Source organism: Silurus meridionalis, chromosome 6, assembly GCF_014805685.1.
Source record: "Silurus meridionalis isolate SWU-2019-XX chromosome 6, ASM1480568v1, whole genome shotgun sequence".
NCBI classification, from domain to species: domain Eukaryota; kingdom Metazoa; phylum Chordata; class Actinopteri; order Siluriformes; family Siluridae; genus Silurus; species Silurus meridionalis.
Genome location: NC_060889.1, coordinates 8932943 through 8956254, shown reverse-complemented (window position 1 = coordinate 8956254; position 23312 = coordinate 8932943). Strand labels below are relative to the sequence as shown.

General features: G+C 39.7%; 1 long non-coding RNA gene across 6 annotated transcripts in view; it reads left to right on the top strand.

Moving 5' to 3' along the window:
* Window positions 1-21489, top strand: part of LOC124387621 — a 34717-nt gene extending 13228 nt beyond the window's left edge. For 3 of the 6 annotated variants that reach the window (XR_006926186.1, XR_006926187.1, XR_006926188.1), the window contains exons 3-7: window positions 2010-2108; window positions 7410-7493; window positions 7578-7775; window positions 17521-17606; window positions 20608-21489. This is a non-coding gene — a long non-coding RNA (uncharacterized LOC124387621). Of the gene's footprint in view, window positions 1-2009; window positions 2109-7409; window positions 7494-7577; window positions 7776-10219; window positions 10315-17520; window positions 17607-20607 lie in introns of all 6 variants that reach the window. The other 3 variants (XR_006926189.1, XR_006926191.1, XR_006926190.1) reach the window with 2 other exon arrangements.
* The last annotated feature ends 1823 nt before the right edge of the window (window positions 21490-23312 follow it).

Here is a 23312-nt window from a genome sequence, read left to right as displayed (position 1 = left end):
CTTCAGCTATTGCCCTTTTGTGCAGCAGCCTGTTGCGCTTAGCAATGGGAGAAGCCTGAGGTGTATGCAGAGTGCAAACAACATGCTCACAGGGCAAATATTATGTCATATCAGTGTATCTTGGTGAGGGCATTACTCTTCTTCAGATCCTCTTGCATCAAACATTTGATATTGCCCTCCCATTTCAAGTTTTTTTTTTCCTTATAAGTACAAGGAGTCGTTGACCCCATCGTAACTCGAACCTATCGTAACTGGAGGCGTGGCCTAGCCTACCTAGGAGTCTAAAAGAATGGTGATCAGTACGTAGTTAACTGTAATTTGTTATAAATGTAACAAATTACAATATACAATTTTAGCCAAACGGAGCAATTTCCAGTACCGTAGTATGTAAATGTGTACATTATATGTAAGTTGCAGCGGGTTTGTGGACGAGTGACGAGTTTGTCTGCCGCACAAAACTTTAAATATTACAATTCCGTCATATCCCTGTCGTCATTGTAAAATCCTAAGTTGGTACCTTTTTCTGACAGACATCTGACCTTGTTTATTTGCAGTTCACTAGAATGCCCATGGTGTCCCCTTATTTTTGATATACCCGATTCCAGCTTCTAGGAATCAGTAGCAGTTGATATTTAGTTGCAGCTGGAGAGTTACCTAGTGCAGGGGTCACTGAGGTATCAAGGGTGTAAAGAGCACACTGTTATCAACTTAGCATTTGTGGGGCATCGGGTGCTTGCGCTTCCGTGGCCTGGCGGGGGTGGTGGGGATCATGGGGGCAACATACCGTTCAATCCCGCCAATAGCAAAGTAGCTGGAACACTCGTGGTCATTTTGATCTTTGTAGCTCACTCGAGCACCACGGCCGAGCAGACACCTGTTGCTACGTCTCTCTAGTCAGAGACTAATTTATGAAGCACAGCTGTAGCGCGGGATCCGTGAAGGGCTCCTATTGGCTTTTCTTTTCTAGGGGTCTGAACAGGACCTAAATGCGCACATGGGTGCGCTGAGGATTTTTCCGAATCTATTTCCGAAATATAGGTTGATAGCTGATAGCAAGTAGGTACTTTTTTGCCCTACGATTCGGGTATGGGTGTGATGCCCATGCTTGGAGCTGAGAGGAGTGTGTTCTAGGAACATCCCACCCTTTGTAGTTATCTGGAACAGCTGCAGCAGGGTGACCAGAGAGATGTATACCACGGTCTAACTTTACCATTGCTGTTTTTTTCTTAGCTGTGGTTGTGTTGCGTCATCGAATAACTCCACCAATCATTGGATGTGAAGTTGAACATCCCATTGGGAGAAAACTGGGCCTTTTTTTTTTTTTGGGGAAATCAATCTAATTTTGTGCCATATTTTCCATAAAAATTCCATATTTTTGTTTACAAAACAAATGGAGCCTATGGCAATTATACATTAGGTAACAATGCAGAAAGTATGTTGTTAAATCAACACATTGTAAAATACAAACGAAACTTCAACTAGATATTTCATATAAAATATTATTTTACAGCCAGATTGTAGCTCATCTTCATCAGCTAACATCACTGCAACTAGCAATCATATTGGAAATAAGTCCCTCCAAAATTCGAAAGTATTCAAATTTTTTTGTAGCTGTTCTGAGATCAGGTTTGCATTGCTGATTGGATGTTGGAATACAATGCGAATTTCCATATAAGTGAACTTGATTTTGCCGCCATGTTTGCTGTTTCATGTCGCTATGTACTATGTAAATTTGACATCTCAAGTTGTGTGTCCTCATAGCTTGTTTTGGCCATGATTGGAAGGATGTGAAATGATTTACAATGTTAGCGGTGTTTTATAAAAGCGTTTAATGCGGGTTACTCTTTGCTAATTACGAAAGCAACAATTCCTTTCGCTTTTGCGGCTCCAGTCTGTGCATCTGTAGATTTGAGTGAATCATTATATCTAAAGGTCTTTCAGGTTCTTTGCAGATGACTGGTACCTCAGTGGGGATTGACTTTGTGCTTTTTTTTTTTTTTTTTTTCCAGGCCACTTTTTTTTTTTACTGATGCAGCCTTTTGCCTGAGCAGCAAAGTATCTTCGGTGTAATGGAACAAAACGCCCTGACCCGCCTTTACACAGCAATGGTGAGGAATCCTACTGATCCATTTTACTGCTTATGAGAGGAAAAGAATGGAGTTTTAGAGGGTATTTTTTGTTTTGTTTGGATTTTATGTAATGACAACGAGATTGTGCACACATGGATGTGTATACCGGATTTTCCCCACGCTTTGGACCCCGCGGCTTAAACAACGAAGTGGCTAATATATGGATTTTTCCTGGGGTTTTCCCTATTTCACAAACTTCAAGCCAAAAAACTGAACCCCATAACATTAGACCAATGAAATTGCCGAACGGGTTCAGGTGAACCAATGAAACTCTATATATTAAATCAGATGCACTCCCACTGAATCGGGCCGCACCACATCATAAATATGAATGAGGTTTGACCTGCCGCTCGCTCGGACTGTCTGCAGGAAATACGTATCATTCGTCACGCTGAAAACAACCGGGCATGAAAAAACGCACTTCACCTGTGTTCTGAGCTGCACGGCATTGGGAGAAAAACTTCACCGATGGTGATTTTTAAACGCACGACGATGCCAAAAGAAAAACTCTCTCGTTGTCTTGTTGTGAAAGGAAGGAGGAAGACAGTGAACAATGACTTTCTTGGTAGGCTACTGTTTAGATACAAGCCGTGTAGCAGACACGGCTTATATATGGGTGCGCTTTATAGTCTGGAAATTACGGTAAATGTGCACACAATTCCATTGTTCCAGTAATAAACGAAATGTCTTTGTAAAATGCCTTAAACAGTAGTGCAAAAGGAAACTTCTTTTATCGGAAGTTAAAGATGAGATTTATTCTTTCCACGCGTATTATGAGCCCGTACACACATGGTCCATTCATGCAATCCAATCCGCCATGTGCCGTTGCATATAGGAGCTAAGTTTAAAGACATACGCACAACTGTGACCACAGCTTGGACTGCTGCCCCGGGTAAGGAGCAGAGGTGAGTGTGGGTGAACGGATCGCCTTTCCTGAGCCTTTAGCTCAGCTGCAACGATATGTCACGATAAGGTCTTTTCTGTCAGACCAGTGCTCCCCCTCTTCTCATCTTCTCTCCTGTCTTCTCCCTTCCCATTCCCTCCCCTAAGGCGCCAGCCTGGCTTCTCCACCGCCATCCCTCCATCTTGAAGCCACTTAATAAGAAAAAAAAGACATTTTGATAATTTAAATTGGCTATATAATCTCATGGACACATAGGCACATTGTGAATGGACAGGCCTTGTGTGTGTGTGTATATTTGAAGGTGCTCCTTTAAGGACATGAATGAGAGCATTATTGTAGAGCAGTTTAAATAAATGGGGAGGTGCTGTCTAATCTAAAAATAAGTGCCCCGATCTTCGGCATTAGCAGCCTCAGTCTGACAATTATAATACAATTATCATTTAAACCAATCAACTGCATCCAAATTGATCTTCCATTATGCAGGCGCAATATTTTTGTGCGTCGAGGTCGAGGCTTGTGGCTTTGTAGTGATTCAGAGTGACGAGGTCCCGAGCACTCGTCATTTGGTCTGATTACCCTGGAGAAAGCTCATCATATAGGAAGCTCCTAACACCAGTGTGGTTTGTGCTCCCCTGCAGACAGAAGCTGACGCAGTGAAACCATAGTAGTGCGGTAAAGATGCAAGGGAAAAAAAAGACCTTTTAGAACATGAAAGGGAAATTTTTTTTTGTTGCACTGTATTTGTTTTTTTGCTGATTAGAATTTTGCTGCCCTTTTTTAAACGCTCAGAGTGGCAGCAAATCCAGTTTCTTTTGCGCTTCATTAGCAAGCGGAGCAGCTCAGCTGGCGGAAGCTGTCAAAAACTTGCACTGGCAGCATATGGTGGAGTCAGCTGAGCCCCCGAGCTGGAGGCAGGGCCGGAGATGAGAGGCAAAGAGGCGGTGGAATAGGAGGAGCCTTCGGAGATTGAAGCCCATGAGTTCACTGAGTTCATCATGCTATAGATCTTTGTGTGCAGAACAGCAGGCTCACTGTTAATCCCGAGAGGAAACATTTCATGCAGCCGCGTTGCTACTTCTCAGCTTCGAACACGGGTTTCTTCGTGGGGGAATCACCGCCTAATGTAAATGGGCCTGATTTGTTTTTCTTACCGAGTGTGAGAACATGGCTGGGACTGACACAGTGCAAGCTTGTGTTTACAGTTAACACAGTGCCGTTGCCTGAGTGTTACCTCAGTGCCCTCGCTGTTTAGTTCTTTACTACCGCTGTACAAAATGTTCACGTTGATGAATGAGAGCGTTTCCATTACCACTGCTTGTCTGTGCTCATATTCCACCTTAGGCCTGTAGTAAAATGTTTTCAGTTAAGCTAATTAATTTTATTTAAATCTTTGAAAAGATCCATCATTCATTACGGTGCCTTTTTAAACAAACAGATGTTAGACAAAAAAAAGTAACTATTTTTTTTATTGTTTATGATAGACACATTTTTCAGTTTATATGCAACAAAATATATATGTGTGTGTGTGTGTGTGTGTGTGTGTGTGTGTGTGTGTGTGTGTAAATCTAAAAATATATCAATTTAAACTCTTTCATTGAAAAATGTTTCCTTAGCATGAATCACAGCTTTACACACAGTCTGGGGATCCGATTCTCCAAACATTCAGTTGAAATACTTTGCCATGCATGTTCTTCTGTAGTTCTTCTTGAAATTTCTTTCAAACCTCAATCCACAGCAGTTCTTGGCTGTATGCTTCTCGTCATTGTATTCCTGTATGGAGAAATGGGTTCCAGTTTGCTGCAGTTTGTTAAAGTATGGATTGGTAGGAATAAGGACCCTGAAAACAACCCCAAACCATTAAGCATCCACCTCAGTGTCTGACTGTGGGTGTGAGGCAGTCTTCTAACATCATCTCTCCTGTTCTCCGTCTTACATAGGTTCTTCTCTTAGAGCCAGAAATGCCAATCTGTCCACTGTTTCTTTGTCATCCACTGTCCAATTCTTTTGTTTTTGCCTTTTACATAGTGTGTAAAATATAAACAATGGAGTTTCAAACACTATAAAAGACTGTGTTTCCAAAAGTGTTCACATTTTCAATAGTCTTCAAAAGACTATTGAAAAGGATTAAATTTGGTTTTATTTTATCGGCCACAATCGTTAGATATCTAAGATCTGAGCTCAAACACACACTAATACTCATTTCAATTCACACACATCCATGTCTTCAGCACCACCCATTTTATAGAATAAATTTATTAGCACTATATAAATGTTTACATGCTGTTTTTGCACACGTACTTGACTGCTGCAGTTGCTGTTTTACATTTTGTGTTTATTACAGTTCTCTTGTGCACATTGTACTGTATAACAGACAGCAGGTTTACTGTGTTTTGTGTATCTGTCCCACAATGTCGTGCGTTGTCCGTTTGCACCAGGTTACTTACTTTATTCCTTTGCTCTGCGACTGTATGTTGTGTGATGTGGCTCTATGGTGTTTATGTAGTGTACTGCGTCAGGTAGATACGGTTGAAATTGCGATAAAAGCTTCTTGATTTGATCTCAAAATTGGGCGTCTTAAGTAATATTGTTAAGATTTATATCGTAGTATTGTTCTCACCAACAAATAAACTGATGACATTTTGGAATCAATCCAATCAGGGTCAGATTTTTATCATCAGCTTCCTTCCTGATGATATAAGGGTATTTCAGGCATGCAAATGAGTAACAAGAACAACTGGACTTGGCGGTGGTTGTGACATTCCAGGTTTTTTTTTTTTTTTTCTTCTTCACTACGACTTTGTCTTTAAATTGTATTAAAACCACCAGTTGGATCAAGGGCGCTAGATGTTAGTTGAATCGGTTATATTATTCCCTGACATTTTCCAGTGCTACTGTGGTGTTTCAAATGACATGGCTGCAATCATCTCTCAGTGAGAAGAGTGAGAGTGAGAAGATTAACTATACTATTACATGTCATGGTTGGAATAATTATTTAATGATCTTGGAATTTGCTTGCAGGAATATATTTCTCCAGATTTTCCCAGACGTTCCATACCTGTGTTAATAATGAACTTTCAGGGATTATGGACATGTAGTTTCTGTAGTAAATTAAAGAACTAAACCAGCAGTGACAACAGTGTCTTTTATACCAAAAGCAGACATTTGTGAGAAATCGCTTCCTCAAGTATCCGTTAGGATTCTCTGACTGGCTCAAGTCTCGGCGTGCCCCGTCTCCTGTTTTACGTACAGAGACCAGATCCTCCTTGCCGTTAAAATTTGCATTGCAAATTTTCACAAGAGCTGTCTTTCTGGAATTCGTGTGAATGATTCGATCTGATTTTCTTGCCAACAGTTTGAAAGTTTTTCTCACTTATCTTTAACGGTCGTGGTTTTCGTCAGTGCTTGTGTCGAGCAGATTGGGGTGCACCGAGCTCTGGTTTCACAGCGCAGTCATCCCTCGGTCCGTTAAAGAAGGGCACAGTTATCTTAAAAAAAGACACCTTTCAGAACAAGAGAAAGCCTGGAGGAGGGGAGTGGGGGGTTTCCGCTGTTTTACCTAGAAGTCCATGAAGCTGTTGAGGGGCTGATTTATGGGTTTCCACAGCTGCCGAGTGCCTCGAGGACGCCTAGGAAAAGTCGTTTGTTTAAATTTATGTAAAGAAAAAAAAAAAACATAGGAGACAGCAAGCTTTCTCAGAACACCAGCCCATTTCCAGCTTTCAGCGCTGCTTGATTTTCATTTTTACATCATATGGCATGTGAAATTTGTCCCACGAAGCTTGTGGGTTAAATTTACTTTCTTAATGTGCCAATCACCACACCAGTTGTGGCTTCATCGGTGGATGTTTGTGGATGTGCCTGCGTCATGGTTAATCCGCAACACAACCGTTTTTGTTAATAAGTTTGGCAGCATTGTCGTGCCTGGTGCGTTTCCTGTTAAAGTGTATCTCAGCCCTCCCAATCTTTCCATTATGAATGATGTATCTTTCAAGGAAAAAAAAAAAATTTAATATAAAGTGTAAAAAGACATCAAAAGAAAAAGTTCGTTTCCTGTCTAATTATATGTATGGAGATTTTCAGGACGTCTTGTAGATGCAGTCCCACTTCCTCCAGTCTTAACGAGTAAAACTGGCACAGCTCCACACATCTGCTTCGCCACCAGCCACATGAAGAGAATGGGCGTATTGTTGTGGCGCGACCGCGAACAACAATGTTGCGTTCTGTTTTCCAAAATATTTTACTGTGCGTCGTAGCCTTATGGCCGAGACCATAGGACGTGACTCACAACCGGCGGGTCACGTTCATTTCCGCTCTTGTCTACTTCCCCCTCTATCTCCTCTCTCACTCAATTCCTCTTCTCCTGTTTTGTCATCAAGGATCGTGCTACTGTTCTAGAGGAAAAGCCTGCGCTGAGGACGTAGGTGTAAACAGAAGATCTGCCCTGGGTCTTCAGAATAACGGTGAGCTGAAATCATGTAACGAACGTGCACTAATCACTAAGAGCGTGGAATTCCAACGGCCTTTTATTTCTTTTACATATGCAGCGGTCCATATTTTATTGGGACCTTTTGTTGCGGGTGGTCTTCGGGGCGGCGACGACGCGGCAATCTGACGAATGCAAAACCAAAACAGCCAGTTCAGGATCGTCAGACTGAGCATCAGTCTCGCCTCTGTTCCAGGCAAACACTAATAGAGAACTGACCCAGCTGCAGGAAGTGAAGCAGACATAAAGGTTTATTTTGGTATGCAGGTATTTTATTACATTTTTTTTTCTGTCAATAAAAGCGTCTAAATTGAACTGCGAGGCACAAACTGATCTAAAGGACAGAGGTTTAGAAATGTGAAGCGTCAGGGATATTCAGATCAGCGACCAAAGGGAGAAAATAAACGCTGGCTGCAGCACGGTAATGTTTTGCAATACTGATTGTATAGTCGATAGCTGTCTAATGATTTATTTAGGGCCTTTGTGTTCTCTGTGCTTGAGTGATTTTTGTTTGAGATTTTCCATTGCTGCACCTCTGATCAATGAATGTAAGTGTTTAACAAGTTTGTTTTGGGTTCTGCATGCTCCTCGTTTTTTGTTGTTGTTGTTGTTTTTTTTTAATCAAATGAACCAAAGATTTATTTATTTATTTATTTATTTTTGCTCTGGTTCATTCTCAAAAGACAAGTTGGTGTGAAAGGCGAAAGTTGTTTTTCTCCTTTTTTTTTTCTTTCTTTTTTTTTTTTTAAACATCTATTTATCTCTAGTAATGTTTTGAAAGGTTTTCTTATTCTACATTTCACATAAAAGTTCTGCCCCCCCCCTTCAAACTCATAATTGTGTCACCGTGCACATGCTGAAGGATAATTCCACGTTACGCCCTTTTTTTTCCCAGATTTGAAAGCAGGAAACTGACGAGGAAATGCCAATTCTATTGTCTGGCTTGTTAAGTTGTCAGGATTTTAAAAAGTGAAACAAAAGCAATGCTCAAGCAGCTGTTAATCATAAAGGATCCGATATTGCGCCGATGCCGATTCGGCCGATTGAACAGGAAATGGGACGATCGATAACTCGCTGCGATATCTCTTTCATTCTGCTGTAGACGTGGTGATAGGGTGGTAGTTAGTTATAATTAATTTCCATGTCTCACATTGATTCTTTAAATGTCTGCAGACGTCAGCATGTCCGAGCAGGGCCCCGGTGATTAATGTCCATAAGAAGGAAGCGTATATATTTATGCACGTCTGGGTGTTAACTCTGTGGGCTTTTGCTTCCTTTTTTACATTTTATTTTGCTTTATTTTGCTGAGCATGAACAATGTTTAGTCCTAATGGTTTTAGTCCTTCTATGTGCCAGACTATGATCAGTCTCTCAGTCACCAAGCACAACTTCTGCATTCTTTAATACAATATTCAGCGAGAAGCTTTGAAAAGAAATCACCAGGCATTTAAGAGGTCACCATTTCTCTCTGCTTCCCAGATGTCTTTTACTTGTCTTTCGCTTCGAAAGCATGCGCCATTTCGCAAACATTTTTATTTTCGAAAAAAAAATTTCTTCGCTCTGTTCAAAACGAGATCTGGAAACGAATCAGCCTGTCCACCGAGAACACACTTTACACGTTACACCCAGGAGGTCGAAAGCTTTTGGGTGCTAAATGACGCTCGGTTTCGTGTGAAGGCATGCAGTCGATAATCAATCAGCAGACGAGTCGAGAGCATCGTCTCCTTTGATCTGAACATGCTAAGGGGATTTTGCCTTGGGTTTTTGTTCTTATTTCAGCGCTTTCAGCTCAGTCATCTGGGACTCTTGCTTTTAAACTGCATGTCATGGAACATCAGTGTCATAAGACGAACACAAAGCGCAGGCCAGGCATGCATATCTAATGCACACGTCGCTTTCCTGTCTCCAGCAGCACCTCCTGCGAACGACCATTTCAAGATCTTGTTACTCCGTGCGCGCTGGAATTGGAACGGGGCCGCGTTTCGATCGAGGGTAAACGAGTTCTCCGAGACCGCCCGACTCTCTGCGGATGAAATTCATTTGCTTGAGTGGTCTGAACTCTCAGATTAACCATGAGGACTCGTGTTGTGCATTTTTTTCTTTTTCTTGCTCGGGACAGAGCCTCTGTTTGGATTTGCAGTAGGGACGTCAGTCTCGTATCACAACATATCACAATTTGGCAAAGATGTTTTTTATGGAGACGTCGCGTGCTTTAAACTACAATGCGTGAAAATTTGCTCGCAAAATACCTGAAAAAAAAATCTAATATAAAAAATAACTGATTTATTAAGAAAGACTTAAATATTGGGGGGGGGGGGACGCATGGACCAGTTGCTTTGAGTAATTAAATGTATTAAAACATAGATTAATCACTAGGGTCTTCAACCGTGCTTTCTGTGGGGGACCGATGTCAACATGCACAAGCCAATCACACGTCCAAGAGCTCACGTATGCAGATGAGCCTCGGGAAGCATCTCTCTGAGCATGTTTTCACACCATGCACTAAGCTGGCTTTAAGCATCACAGTAGCATTACCCTTCACCCTCTCCAAGTGGTAGCTGTTGTATATGCATCGATAAGTATATCTCATCAAATGCATGAGGAAAACATGTAGTATTTTGTAATGTTTGCAATATGAGACCTGTAATATAACATCCCCCCTCCTTTATATTTTCACATATTTGCCCCGGCCCTGCTCTTAAGCTCTGAAGAAGTACACACGTCGACAGGAAGTAGTAGTAGTAGTTTGTAGCAGAAGATCTGCCTCCACCCAGGAAATGTTTACAGTGCAATCAAAGGTGAGATCTCAGACTGAGGACTCTCAAGACATGAGGATGAATTTGTAAAGTTCTAACACATACTATATCCTGTTGTCTTGTTTTATCTTTTTCATGATTGGCGCTTTAACACGTGCGTGTATGTGGGGCTGTGCGCGTGTGTGTGTGTGTGTGTGTTTATACCATGGAAAGATGTTACGCTGTACTCGATCTCGGGTTATTTCATGTGCTCTGTTTCTCTACACTTGAGCGAGCAGCACATTTGTGTTGGGGATTTTGCTCTGAGTTACCCTTTGTTTTACTCACCCTTTCCATCATAGGGGGGACCCCCTTAACGCTACTACTATACAACCCTCCCTCCCTCCTTTCTCTATGTCACGTATAAATTTGTAATACACACCCCACATCATTTGAATAGAGTATTGGAGTTTCCAACAGCACAGAGACACCTGAGCCACGCTGTCTTTTCTGGAAACCCAGTCTCACTACCGATTTAAAAATAGACCGAGCTCAGCCATTCATTCATCTTTTAAACATTCCTTCTGGCTGTGGAAAGACTGTAGAAAAGTGCCGTTCTCCGTGTTGCTGTTTTACGACGCTGAAATTCAAATGGCTTGAGAGATTCGAGTTGAACGTACCGAAGGGTGGAAATTGTACCTTACGGCGGATGTCTACATTTCCTGTATATCTTTATTCTCGTTGTATGGGGTGCTTCTAGATGTAAATTTAGCCCCGAAACATGTTCAAAGCAGAAATCAGTCACAGGCCACTATAACGCCCACTGTTGTTGGCCATTACACAGACCAGGCATAGCATTATGACTGGTGACTGAATAACACTTATCTCCTCATCATGGCACCTGTACGTGGGTGGATTTATTAGGCAGCAAGTCAACATTTTGTCCTCAAAGTTGACGTGTTCAAAGCAGGAAAGCGAGTTTGACAAGAGCCAAATTGTGACGTCTAGACGACTGGGTCAGAGCATCCTCGAAACTGCAGCTCTTGTGTGATGTTCCTGGTCTGCAGTTCCCGGTCTGTTTCCCATTAGCTGTTATAATAACCACCACTCTTCTGGGAAGATGTTCCTTTAGAGTATATAGTGTGGTCGAGGAGATCTGTGCTCATTAGGCCACAAGTGTGTTGGTAAAATCAGGTACTGACGTGAAGAGAGGTCTGGGGTGCAGTCAACGTTTCAGTTCATCCCAAAGGTGTTTAGTACGGTTGAGATCAGAGCTCTATAGCATGCAATTTAAGATGTTCCACTCCAGCCCACGTAAACCACATCTTTATTAAGCTGGATTTTGCGACAGAGGCATTGTCGTGCTGGAACGGGAAAATTTCATGCTATCGCATCCTGTACAATTTTGTGCCTTTCGAGAATCATGTGGCTAGAAAAGTCAGATGTCCCAATAATTTTATCCATGTAGTGAATGTGTGCAGCAAGATTGTGGTTCAAACATTTTTTATTTTTTTATTGTACTGATTACAATTATAACAAGTATTAAAAAAGAAAATGTCTGCATTCAGGTTTATGGGCAAGTGTGATGACACACACAAGGAATTTGCTTCCAGCTGTTGGTGACACTCACAATTACAGACATAAATACCACTATACATTGAGCTTGGACTCTATAAGATATAATAATAAAGTGTGAGAGTGCAAATAGCAGTTTTGTGCTATTGTAAGATAAAGAGGTTACTTTAGATACAGAACTTTTGTACAATATTCTGTATCTTCATTGCACTCTTTTAATCAAAAGCACTCTTTTAATGTATAACAATTAGCAATTTTGCTGTGGCTTAAAATAATTAAGTCCTAAATCACATCATGCCACATAACACTAACCCCCTATTCCAACCCCCACACACACACCCCCCCCCACACACACACCCACCACACGTTTCCTTAGAACTCTAAGAGCATGCCCTATTTGTATTTTATTCCCTTCTTCCTGTACTAGATAAGTAATTTAATCTTAATGACCATAAGACTTAAGTGTGAGCACAAGTGACTGAGCACAAGTGACTAAGCACAGCATAAACCCGATATTGTTTTCTGTGCTCGTGATCAATCACAAGGCCGTCGCTCGTCACACAATCGTTTGCCCTTATGCTGCACTCACGAATCCAGCTGACTGAGACGGGGACCTCTCATGTGAACTGTGTGTGGAAAAAAAAAAAGCAGGCACGAGTAATCCGATCTTAGCCAGGCCTGAAAATGGAATCGGAGAAGAGGATGTGCTCACCGTGACTGAGCGACATGACCGAGCAGGTGGCTAAGAGAGGCATACGCAAAGTTCCCGTAACACCCTGACCCCCTTCGCTCATGTTTAAAACGTCCACGTGTGTAATCGCCTTTAAAATTCCTCAGGTGTTTATTGCACATGGACACCGTGTCCCTTCATTATCACTCAGTCGGTTTTGCCTGTGATAGCGGCTATAATCAGGCGCAGCATTAATATGTAACGGCGTAATCAGCCAGGGAGAAAGGGAGTGTCCGAGTCTCATGTCCAGGTGAACTAGTTCTCATGTGTTTATTGACTTTCCCTCTCTCAAGCTTTCACTAGGGGTTTAATATGTAGGGCACTGTGCATATAGACTCTTCAGTTTGTGTTTGTTGTACTTTGCGAGCGAGTCTATTAATCCTCCCGTATTGTTAACAGTAAAAAAGAAGGATTTGCGTTTGAAAGTACAGCGAAATGTTTTTCTTTCGCATGTCTTCGCCGGGATTGGTGCACAGGAGCTCGATTGGAGATTGATATCACCAATTACATCAATTATTTATTGCAGCTGGCACAAATATCTATAGTATCCAGCAACGTGTAGATGATTTGCACACAAGTCTGCAACTCATCATGCGCAAATTCACAGTAATAAATGATCACTGTAACAGTAGCAGTTTGAATTGATTAATAATCCTGAGCCACAGCTTGTGATCGAATTCGATTTTTATGACTGTAGAATGTCATTTATAAATGCTCACATCGATCAACAACAACGACAAAGAAAAACGAGGGGGGAAAAACAAACAAGATCCGAACACACTCTTAAAATCAGGGTCTAATCCAAGTTATAGATGGAAGAAATGAGGACTGGAATTTCTTTTTTATTAAAGAAGTCATTTTTGTAATAATACAATACATTTCACCCTGAATGTGCTTCCCAGGTTTAATGAGTATCCTAGTATTACTGAAGTGGAGAACCGTATTACTGTTAAGGTTAAATAGACAAAAATGCTTTTTTTTGTTGAATGGATTACACATTGTTAGAATTCATTTGGCTGGAATTTAATCCACAGGGATAAGCGAAATGTCTCTCTGTCTCCGTCTGCCCACGTCTCTCTCCTTTTTACTGTAGTATTAGATGAAATGGGTGATGAGAAATGTGCAGTTTTTCGTTCTTTCCTTTTTCTAAAAGACCCACAATTCTCTCTTTCCCGTATCCAGCGGTTCTATTTAAAGCGCACCGCTCGCATTTCAAACGACACCAGAACCATGGGCTTTCAGATGGCCACGGGCCACTAACAAGCTATTTTCACACACACACACACACACACACACACACACACACACACACACACACACACACACACACACACACACACACACACACGGAGAGAGAGAGTCATCCATTTACTGCCCAAGATATTCCCACTGAAGTTCACCTTCCCCTCACATACTGTATTTTTAAGCGTTTTTCTTCGCCAATTTTTTTTTCCTTTTTCTGACTGCTCAAATCCAGATGTCTTTACTACAAGAGAACTATTTTTACACTGGTCCCAGATTGAAACGACTGGCATGCTGGAGACTTGAACGTGGTATTCATTTGATCCATTTGCTCTCTGTTTGTGTGTGTGGTGAGAGAGTGAGTCCTGGCTAAACAGTAAAGATCCAGGCACTGATACCGATCACTGTTTTGCGGAGCAGCATCTCCTTCAACGACCCACGTGACTTCCGCGGGATGAGCGCGTCTACGCGGTTATTCGAGCCGGCGCTTTTGCCTATTTTTATCCAGCCAGCCTTGGCTCTGGTTGCGTTGGCGAAGCTCCAGCACCGTGCTCACCGAGGCAGCAAGTCTGGACTTCTGTGTTTATTATTCAGATTTCTGATTATGAATTCAGGAAAGTAGACATTTTTAGGCTGAATTATGTCTTGGTATAGGATACATATGCAAAAAAAAAAAGGGGGGGGTTCCATCCATTTCTCAGCGATGAAAGATGTCGAATTTTTGTATTTGGATGGCACTAGTTTTGCACTGAGTTTGGTGTCTGCAGTTCTTATCCTTAAAATGTCCAGTCGGGTTGTTACAAGTATAAAGGAGCAACCAAGCGCTGGATGAAGTTAAAATGCGTAAAAACAAAAGGATAAGAAAAGTTTCCGATGGGTTTAGGAGTTCCCAGCCCCAGTTATATTCGAGCCCAACTACAAGCACCGTCTAAAAGTTCCTGTTTTGCTGCTGGTGGGCCACCCTGTCATGTTGGAATTGAAGCCATGATGAATGTGGCGTTACACTTGCCAGACAGCCGCAAGACACTTCCTTTGTTTTCAGACACCGGCGTGAAACCTGTGTCTGCTTGAAATGTGAGAACGATGAGAAGTACCATCATTGCCATGATGTTGTAGGTTAAGATACGCATGTCTAACAAAAGCTTCAGCTGCAGACCAAATGTGTAATATGCGCAACATGGTTTCGTGACGGGCGAATCTCGCCGCATTTCCCTCCTGTTGCTCCAGTCTGGTTGGTTGAGTGAGCTGCCTGGCTGTAGTTTCTTTTCCTTAACGATTGCGTCAGTTCAATCATAACATTGTCACGTATGACAAAGGATTAAACAAGGTGTCCTGTTCTGAAACCGGAGAACCGTCAGGGCCTGCCTGTAGCCATGTGCAGGGCAACGCTCCCAGATCTCACACTTCAGCATCCCGCACACTATTCAGGCTTGTGGAATGTTGGCTCGCTCGAGTACTGCTTGGACGAGAGTGCGAAGGCTCATGGTAATTGCGCCGACTGAAGAGCTTACGAGCCACGCTGTGGGTTGTCTGGAAACCCACTCACAAGCGGCGGCATTGATAAATGACAAACTTATTAGCTAGCCCACCACGCAACTAGAAGCTCGCGTCGCCAAGAATCCTAAATATCCAGGATGAAAAACGATGGCCAGTGTAAATGTGATGTCTGCCACAGGAGTTAGATACTCAAATGCATGAATACAATGTACAATGGGTCAAATCTTTTTGAATTATTACATTAGGCAGAATTATCATTAGGATCTGATTGAGATTTTGGAATTGATCCAAGTAAGGTCAGGTTTATAGCGAGATCCGAAATATTCTTCCTTTAATAACTACTTCATAAACGGGCATAAACAGTAGTAACGAGACGGACCTGGTCTGTTGGAGAAAATCCAGCTAAAGCTTTTTGAGTTCTATATGTTGATTTTACTGATTGTTTAAACAGAGACAAGTCGACTGAGCAGCTACAAAAAAAGAAGTAAATAAAAGAAGCCCGACTACGCCAGAAATCTGCTTATCCCCCATTATATACTTTTAATTTGAAACTTTTTTTTTATTTCTCCCCCAATCAATTTTCCATCATTTGCACAGGGTTTTTTTTTTTTATTGTGTGATGATCTGATATCTTAGCAAATCGCTTGACCTATTTACCCATTTTGACCTCTTTTTTTATTTATTTAAACAATACGCACTTGAACAAGCGGCAAGTCCGGGAAGGTTTGTAAAAATTTTTTTTATTTGTTTGTTTTTTTACACGGCTGTGACATTTTCCACCGCTAGTTGGTCGATGCCACCTCGCTCTGAAAACAATGATGTCAGAGAGTAACTTTTTTTTTTTCATTGACCGCTTGTAAAAGCTTTCAGCTCAGTGTGTGTAGGTTGAAGTTCCTTCTGTTTATTGAATAACTGGATTAAAAATGTATGAAGTTAGTTGCTGCTGTTCAGGGGGAAAAATTATGCATCCATAATGCATAGACTTTAGTACACTTTAGATTAGTTAATCAAGTACCCTCATTATTTAGTTTCGGTCTGCGGGTTACTTGTTTACGGGTGCTCTTTGTTGCCTAACTTAAGTCAGGTGAGTTTCATAGTGTAGGTACGAATACAGATAGGGGTCACATGTTCTGTTATGTATTAGTGTGTTTTTTTTTTTTTTTTTTTGGGAAGTAAGAGGGCCAGCACATTATTAACTGAATAGGTTATGAGCTACATTGAAGGCTTGGTTAAAGGATTGAAATATTTGTACAAGACAGCAAAACATATCTGACACCCAACCCATAGGTTCTCTCTCTCTCTCTCTCTCTCTCTCTCTCTCTCTCTCTCTCTCTCTCTCTCTCTATATATATATATATATATATATATATATATATATATATATCTATATATATATATATATATATATATAGTATATAATATAGATACACATACATACATACACACACACACACCATGTCATAATGTGACAGGCTTTAAAAAGAATGAATCGATCAGCTCTCAAACAAATTGAATGCGAAACAAAGTTTTCTTATGATTTTGAACTCTGTTATGTCTATGGGGGGCAAAGAAGTGCACTGGGTCCAGCCTCAATTCTATGAGCTCAGGTTCCTGTCTGGAGTTTTTGTGTTTTCACCCCAGGTTTATTTTCTTGTCTGTGTTCTGAGTAGGTGGATCAGTTATGCTAAATTGCTCGTAAATCGCAAGTGTGTGTGTGTGTGTGAGATGCCGTGTGGTTAACTGGCATCTTTTCGATGATGTATTCTTGGAACGGGCTGCATGTCAGCCATTAGCCTGACCTGGATAAAGTACCGAATGAATGAATGAGCTATGGCGATGACAGTTTTATTTCTCTTGATGTGCTGCAATGTAATGAGCAAACAGGCATGAGATTATTTCTCAACCAAGTCTCGGTGAGACTCGCGCTTGTTATGCTTTACTGAAAAAGGTATTCAGTGGTGAGAGTTTGTATAATATAGCTGAAGAAATCCTGTCTGGCTAAAGTTACACTTATTCTCACGGACATGTTTATGGTTATATCAGTATAATTTCTGAAAAAAAAATCAAATCACTTATTAAATATAAGGAGAAAATTTCATCCCGAATAAAAAAAAAAAAGATTAAATCTTTTTTCTCCACTTTCAGACGATCTTTTTTATTAATATTTATATTTATTTTTTGTTCTCTAACCTATATTGCTTGTCTTTTTTTTTTTTTTTTTACAGTATTCATTGAGGTATCTGGAATGTCTGCGTCTGGCAGATGTCCAAGATTCATGCTTCCTTGTGCTAAAGGGTTAGTGAAGATCCAGGTAAAAAAAAAGGGTGCGGTTCTGAAACTGATGTTTGCGTTCCGGAATTCAGCAGTGTGTCGATTTATTTGTATTTTTTTTGCTTTTAACCATAAAAATACTGCTCACTGATCCCCTCAGTGCATGTTTATCCCATCGCCAATTATATGTACAATAATGTAAACTTATTCTTTATTCAACCCATACAGTATTTTATTGTAGAACACCAGTTCCACATTTCTTTTAGATTTGTATTTTAAGTTTAAGGGGAAGAACTCCATAATAAATGTAACCATCCTGAGTTATGATTTAAACTGTATTAACCAATCATGAAGCAATTAACCAATCACCCCTACACACACACACACACACACACACACACATTTATTAAGCGAAGATGTCGGTTAAAAGTCTTTTTCCAGTTTTATAGCGCTATTTTAACGTCTTTGGGAGATTTTCAAGCGAAATCTCGACACTGCGCCACAGTTAAATTTCCAATGAGCGATAGTGAAAGTTTAAGGTTAAAATATGTTGTGGTTTAATTAAGTAGGGGAATCTACATTGATTGTTACTCGGAGCTTAAGACTCCCACCTAAGGAGGAGAAACCTTTGTGAAGAAATGACAGTACACTTCTCTTTCTGACTCATCCGCAAAACCGAGTAGGAGGTCTTTTATAATTTTCAAAAGGGCGTATTTGCAGCTTATGCTACATCCTCCTCTCGCTCAGAGGGGTTTCTGTTGTTGAATGGGAAACCACTGGTTCTTACCTAAAAGAAATGTGCCTGTATGTGTGTGGAGTGGTGTTTATTTTGTGGTCTAGTGCGTTCACCGGAAACGCCAGTGACACTTTAACCTATAGATGCAGTCTGGTGGACTTATGGTGGTGGAAACCCGTTACTGGATCCACTGTTGTGGGAAACTTATGCACACCATGACATCAATCTAATCGACTTGGAACACAATCAAATATTCCACAACAGAATAAGTACAATATTCTATAATACCATATATATTGGGGGTGCAACAGTACACAAAATTCACGTGTTTTTTTTTGGTTTCTTTTAAATCACGGTTCGGGTCAATTTTGGTACGGTTAAGGGAAGAAATGCGCAAAAAAAAAAAAAAAGAAAAAAAATTGCCTGTCGGGGTTTTTTTTTTTTTTTTAATCACAAATAATTCTAAAACTGCGTTTATTTAAAAAAAAAAAAAAATTGCCTGTCTTTTTTTTTTTTTTTTTTTAAATAAACGCAGTTTTAGAATTATTTGTGATTAACATTTAAACAGTTTACTTTTTTAAAACTTTTAAATACAATGACTTCTTGGTTAAATAATATATAAAATATTTTATAATATTTTTTAAAAATAGAATCAATCAAATTAATTAAATAAAAAATGTAATCGTAAATGGCCACAAATTAAGTTAATTAAATAAAATGTAATTCATGGAAAAAAATGTAATGAAATATTTTAGATTTGTTAGACCCCGTTTGAGTAATACAGGTGTGTGTGTGTGTGTGTGTGTGTGTGTGTGTGTTGTACAATCCTATTGCCAGCACAGTGACACTGCACCGACTCAAGTTTTTTTTATACCCCTGGCAATGTTGTGTATGTTTTCAATTTGAATAATAATAAAAAATGAAAAGAACTTTATATGTTCCTGAGGAAACTCAGATTTTAACTATGTTTCGCACGTATAAAGGAATGCATTCTGTACATGTGTACTGAACCGAAAGCCCTCTATTGAGAAATTGCGGTATGAATACGAGTACCGTTACACCCCTAGTATATACATATAGATGCATCAGATGCAATAGATGCTATACAGTGGTGTCCAATCTTTTCCACAAAGGTCAGGTTCGGGTGTACGTCTTCATTCCAACCAAACAAGTCCACATCGAATTCGAACCGTTTAAATCCAACTTTTATTTTCAGCAACGATCAGATGTGGCCCCTGATTGGAAGGAGTGAAAACCTTCACCCACACCTGACCTTTGTGGAAAAGATTCAACATCCCTGCTATAATAGCTATAATATACATATCAACACATCAGCTATTCTGTATTATGAAGACATAATTTAATTAATTAAGCAAACGGTGTGGGGGGGGGTTCTCCCCACCTTTGGATCCAGAGTTAATGAGTTTTAGCCCAGCCAGACCAAGCTGCCACTCATGGGCCCCCAAGCAAGGCCCTTAAACCTTGCTGCTAAGTTGAATGAATGAGATAAATGTAAGTTTAATTTGTGGCTACAAATTTAAATGTAGCCACTCTCATACAAAAATGTTACTTGCATCGGATTTCTGTTTCTTCTATTTTCGATCAGTATCAATACCTATTTATATATTTTTTTTATTGTTTATTTGATTAAAATAGCATGACTTATTAAGACATGCCAACCATGCGTCCTGCTGTACCTACAATCTGTTATGAGTCTACTGGTCTAACGCTATGGTGAAATCCTTACCCACTGAATAGTTCAACTAATCAGATGACAATGTGCACAGCATCTGAGATTAGATTAGATTTCATTTCATAGCATTTCAAGATCCTGTTGAAATGGGGCATTTGGTATCGTAAAAGTTTGAACACTTTTCCCACAAAATGTTTCAGTGGAAAGAAACGTTCTACAGGTTTGTGTGAATGGTTTCACTTCTCTGAATGTCTAAATGAGCTTCGAATGAAACTAACTTGAGAGTAGTGAAATTTCTGAACTAAAATACAAAAGAAGGCCGTTCCCTCTTTTAGAAATGTTGATGTCCAGACATTATTGGGTGCTTGAGGAATCCTCCTCGTTCAAATCCACCCTCCTAGTTTTTTCCTCTATTTTCTGCTACTTGACATCACCACAGTTAACTAACTATATTAATGGGGAGGAGGAGAATTTGAATTGAACTTGTCAATATTTGTTGGAAAATATTCTCCTTTTTAAAAAATTTTATTCATGAACATTTATTCATATTAACTCCATATTCAATAACCGCAGTAACACAGCCTGTGCTATTTGTCCTTTTCGTTCATTCAGCTTCTGTAGCCACTTTATCCAGTATCTGTGTTCAGTAGAGACCATGCGAAACTCCTCAAGATGGACCGAGGATTCCCTGAAGCAACATCACAACACCCTTACATTATAAATCATAACTACAAGGATAACTAGACGGACAAGTCCATGTTGAAATTACCCAAAACACCACCCACATGATGATTAGTATGAACATGCATATTATTGATGTATTCATCTTAGCTGATATGAGATTTGTGACATGACTGAGATTTGCACCTGCTAAATTCAGCACAGATGTGTACATGGCTATAGCATTTCTATCTCCACACGTGCACATGCATACGACACTTTTATATTTACAGTGTCAATGATTTATTAGTAATGGATCGTTTTTGTCCGTTACTCATTCTGTTCTGTTCAGCATGAGCTATGCGCTAACCCGGTTTCTCCTCACCGCACACTGTTGGAAAGATTTTAATTGGTTAATTAACATGCTGCATATCCAGTGTTGCGTTTGCCTGCGCCCCCTGGCTTCTTTCTGTGCCAAAGTGAACGTGTGGAATTGTCTGCACAGGTTGTTAACAGGTGCGAGTGTGTGATGTAGTTAATTAGTCGACGATGCTCTGTTTATGCTTTTTTCTTTTTTGGCAGCACCGTGATTATATAACGAGGGCAATCTTTCCTGTTAACATCGAGTTATAAACTAATCCTCGATTTAAATTCAATAAAGATGCAACGGACAACTGTGCTCTGAGACTGTACATACGCATAAAAGAACACACGTGTTCAAACAACAACCTTGAGACATTTGTAAAACATTAACCGAGTTTTGAACCATTTCAATCTATTGTATGATCATATAAAACTGTCATAAAAATGCGAATAAACACGTTGTAAAACTTCTATTATTGCGGATGTGTTTTATTTCACTCAGACGCACCCAGTTACTCTTCATCAACACATACCTAAGCTTGTCTAAGACCGCAAACATTTAAACACTCAGCTACTGTATGTACTTCCTGTTAGGCAAACATTTTCGCCAAATGAGTGAGTGCGTTCTGCCTTTTACAAAAGGGACAGTTTGTGGTATTTTGCTGGTCTATAATATCATCGTAGCTTGTTTTGTGTTTCTGATTCTGTTTATGATCAACTCTTTCCAAGTGCAGTAAAACGTATCACTGACCAGGTTCGGGGCAATAACTGAGCCCACGCACTAAATTGCTAAACACACTGACTCATAGCAAATCCCCAAGCTGACGGTTTTGTTTGTTGTTTTTTTTTTTTTTTTTTTAACATGCCGTCAAAGATTTAAAGCAGTGTGTAGGATTTTTCAGTTTCTGAATTAGTGGCTGTTTTTTTTTTTTATCATGTATATTAATGAACCCCAGTTCTGATCATCAGCAAATCATTTCCCAAAATTTAGATTTAAAGAAAAAAAACTTTCACACATACACAATAGTCACCATTTATAGTATTTCACTTTTATTAAACATTTAACTTTGTCCTGAGATGATGCTCCACTAGATGTTTCTCTATCCGGTTTTAGGATAAATGAAATTCCTGTATAGTTTGGGAAGACATTGTAGACACCTCTGCTCTGTTGGCCTCATGACAAGCTTGTGTTTTTATGTGAGTAATAAATGAATTTGTAATCATGTGTTTGTGGCCGAAGTGAGACAACACGATGAAGCCTTGCTCATTAAACGCCGTGAGTCGTTTTCTCCGTTTTTTATGCTGACTTTCACATTTCGAATTCTTTATCTTGATTTCCTGCTTTATCAGGAGACATGATCTAGTTTTGTTTCAAACAAGAAGTCAGTACTTTTTATGGCATATTGATAAGTGGACTTGGTGTCGAACGATTAGCTGATGAATAATATCACTTTATTTCCAAACAGAGGTGCATGCCATGAATTGTGTGTATTGCAGTGTTGGGAAGTGTACTACAGTCGATTCACTGATTCCAGGAACTGAAACCTAATAGTCAACTCTAAAGCTGTGGGGTCAGATTTCGCGCAATGAAAATAATTTGCCGTACATACACACATGGCAAGCAACTAAAATATAGCATTAAAGTTATTTATTTATTCATTTGTGCAGTCTAAATTTAACAAATATTATATATAGTCAGATTTGCCTAGGTAAGTATTATGTAGGTTTAATAAGGTGAAATATTATTCAATGTATAATGTATTAAAGTAAGACTTAGTATAGTAATATTACTTACTAGTAGTATAGTATGACAGTATAGTAAATTGAGATGTAGTATAGTATGACAGTATAGTAAATTAAGATGTAGTATAGTATGACAGTATAGTAAATTTAAATGTATAGTATGACCGTATAGCAAATTAAGATGTAGTATAGTAAGCTGTAGAATAGTATGACAGTATAGTAAATTGAGATGTAGTATAGTATGACAGTATAATAAATTTAAATGTAGTATAGTATGACCTTATAGTAAATTAAGATGTAGTATAGTAAGCGGTAGAATAGTATGACAGTATAGTACATTTAAATGTAGTTTAGTATGACAGGATAGTATAGTAAGATGTAGTATAGTATGACAGTATAGTAAATTAAGATGTAGTATAGTAAGATGTAGTATAGTACGACAGTATCGTATAGGATGGTGTAGTAAAATAAGACTGTAGTAAGTTAAGGTGTAGTAAAGCATGACAGAGTAGATAAAGATATATTATCGTATGGGAAGATGTAGTATAGTA